The following is a 2886-nucleotide window of genomic DNA, read 5'->3' on the forward strand; positions in this document are numbered from 1 at the left end:
CTCTGAGACAAGGCCTCGTGTTTCTATTTTATCTCAGAACACGAACAGGCTTTTAAACATAAGTTTAATCAAAATTATTTTAGGGCATTTTAAGTATGTTTTAAAAATGATTCATACAATTTGAGAATATATCGCCCAGTTATTTTCCAAGCTGTCTCGCCCGAAGCGTCATTTCCTGTGGCCACACCCAATGATTAAGCAATCTCCTCATCGTTGCCTTATACCGTATTTTCACGACTATAAGGCGCATATAAACGTCTTAGATTTTTGTCAAAATGTGCGACGCGCCCTATAGTGCAGTGCGCCCTTTGTGTGTATAAAAGAACAGGTATGTGCGGTATGCAGAACATTGCTGTTTTAACAACCCCGAAAATGGCAAAGAGACACGCTTATGAAGCTCAAGAGACACATAAGCACGCTTATGAAGCTATGAAGGTAAGTGATTCGCCAGACAAAGTTTCTGCCAGACGGGATTTTCATTTTTACAACTGAGACATGAGCGATCTTTCTTCCGCGAACAAAACAGCTCAACACAAAGTTGGTAAGCCTGTGTATGGGTTCCTCTTTGAACGATGAAGCAATTGATTATAACTTAAATCGTGATAATTCTGATATATATTTTTTTTTCTTGGCAGGTCCTTGGAAGAAGAGCAGTTTACATATCACGACGAGGTGCATGAAATTAATGCTCTTATTGAAGAGGTCAATCATCTTAGAAGAGAATTGAAAAACATTTTTAATGACTGACACGACGTCTTATCACGGCCTCTGATCTTTTTGCCATCTTGTACCAATGGTAAAAAAAACTGAGACATGGACTTGCTCTCTTCCGATGAAGATAACAGCTCACTACAAAGTTGGTAAGTTTGTGTATGGTTTCCTCTTTGAACGATGAAGCAATTGATTATAAATTAAATCGTGATAATGCGAAAAAAAAATTTTTTCCTGGCAGGTCCTTGGAAGAAGTGGAGTTTACATATCACGATGAGGTGCATCAAATGAATGCTCTTATTGAAGAGGTCAATGATTTTAGAAGAGAATTGAAAAACATTTATAATGACTGGTACGAAGTCTTATCACGGCCTCTGATCTCGAATTAATTAAACCAATGGTGAGACGTGTGTGTGTGTGTGTGTGTGTGTGTGTGTGTGTGTGTGTGTGTGTGTGTGTGTGTGTGTGTGTGTGTGTGTGTGTGTGTGTGTGTGTGTGTGTGTGTGTGTGTGTCTCTTTCCCTGTCTGTTTGTCTCTCTCTATCTCTCCCTGTCTGTCTCTTTGTATCTCTCTCTGTCTGTCTTTCTACCTACCTCTCTCTGTCTGTCTCTCCATCTATACCCTTGACTCATTATTTTATTTTTTTTCAGCTCGATCACACAACATAAGCTGTTGAAGCAATCTGGTACAACACATGATTTTCTGGAGGTAAATGTTTCTGAATTATTATTTTTGTGTTTATTAATATCACTCGCTCTCTTTGGAATGTCGCCTTATGTTGGTTGGATCATTAGTTTGGACGTGGTTTTGTCAGTACACTGGAATTCATTTTATTGGCCTTGGAAGGATAACAGGCTGAGTCGGCCTCCTGGTGTGTTAATTCAGTGGTCAACGAGGCTTGAACTTAGAACCAACACCAGGCTTACTCATATTACCATGTAATTATCTTTATAAAACCTAATTATTATCCACTTTTTGTTTCAAAACAGAATATGGTGTCTGAGTTTCGACATCACAAGACATCTGAAGAAGATTGCTGGGAAAGATTATACATTCTCGCAAATGAATATTTAATATTTTCAATTTTGATTAATTATATTTGTTTTGTTTACAATTACTTGATTTTGAATTTCAAAAAGAGAATCAAGACATGAAGGAGAGGGGGGGGGGGGGAGGGGGGGGTTTTAGGTGCGCTCCCCCAACGACCCATCACCCCCTCATCCCACCCCTCCCTTCCCCATTTGTGTGTGTGAAGGGTGGGGGTGGGATGAGGGAGGTGGTGGGTCAAAGGTGGGGGCGCACAGGGGGATGAGGGGGTGGGGCTTGTGTGGGTGGGGTTTATGTGGGCGGGGCTTGTGTGGGCGGGGCGTGTGTGGGCGGGGCTTGTGTGTGGGGTTTATGTGGGCGGGGCTTCGGTGTGGGCGGGGCGTGTGTGGGCGGGGCTTGTGGGAGGGCGTTTATGTGGGTGGGGCTTGTGTAGGCGGGGCTTCGGTGGGGTTTATGTGGGTGGGATTCGGTGGGGTTTGTGTGAGCAGGGTTTATGTGGGTGGAGCTTGTGTGGGAGGGGTTTATGTGGGCAGGGTTTATGTGGGCAGGGTTTATGTGGGTGGGGCTTGTGTGGGCAGGGTTTATGTGGGAGGGGTGAATGTGGATGAGGCTTATGTGGATGAGGTTTGTGTGGATAAATGGATGGGTGGATGGGTGGATGAGTGGAGCTTGTGTGGATGGGTGGATAATTTTTTAATTGAATAAACATGTTGTGTGTGGGGAACTAATTAACTAATCACTAATTATGTGAATATGATGAATATGGCTGGAGCTTGTGTGGGGTTTGTGTGTGTGGAGCTTGTGTGGAGCTTGTGGTGGGGTTTGTGTGGGGTTTGTGTGGGGTGGGGTTTGTGTGGAGCTTGTGTGGGGTGGGGTTTATGTGGGTGGGTTTTGTGTGGGCGGAGTCAAAAAGGGGAGGAGTCAAAAAATTTCAATTTATCTTTGTCTTTTGTAATTCCTGTGAATAAAATGAACCTAAAATCTCTTCCCCTTCCAAATCATATATCTTATAAGTCCAAGGAACCGTATCTATTACATCAACAATTGTAAAAAGTTCTTTCGTCCATCATTTCGTAAAACCCTTTTCAAAATGAGATTTCCACCTATATATTCTTACGATATCACCAA

At 42.7% G+C, this 2886-nt stretch overlaps 1 long non-coding RNA gene across 2 annotated transcripts; it reads left to right on the top strand.

Moving 5' to 3' along the window:
- The first annotated feature begins 455 nt into the window (after nucleotides 1-455).
- LOC147025373 (uncharacterized) lies at nucleotides 456-1866 on the top strand. Of its 2 annotated transcripts, XR_015058863.1 has the most exons (4): nucleotides 456-541; nucleotides 636-860; nucleotides 953-1419; nucleotides 1701-1866. It is a non-coding gene; the product is annotated as an uncharacterized LOC147025373 (long non-coding RNA). The 2 variants fall into 2 exon arrangements; XR_015058862.1 differs by lacking the exon at nucleotides 456-541 and having other exon boundaries at nucleotides 605-860.
- Nucleotides 1867-2886: the final 1020 nt, after the last annotated feature.

Source organism: Eptatretus burgeri, chromosome 6 (assembly GCF_056783735.1).
Source record: "Eptatretus burgeri isolate ZD-2024b chromosome 6, Ebu_testis_v1, whole genome shotgun sequence".
NCBI classification, from domain to species: Eukaryota; Metazoa; Chordata; class Myxini; order Myxiniformes; family Myxinidae; genus Eptatretus; species Eptatretus burgeri.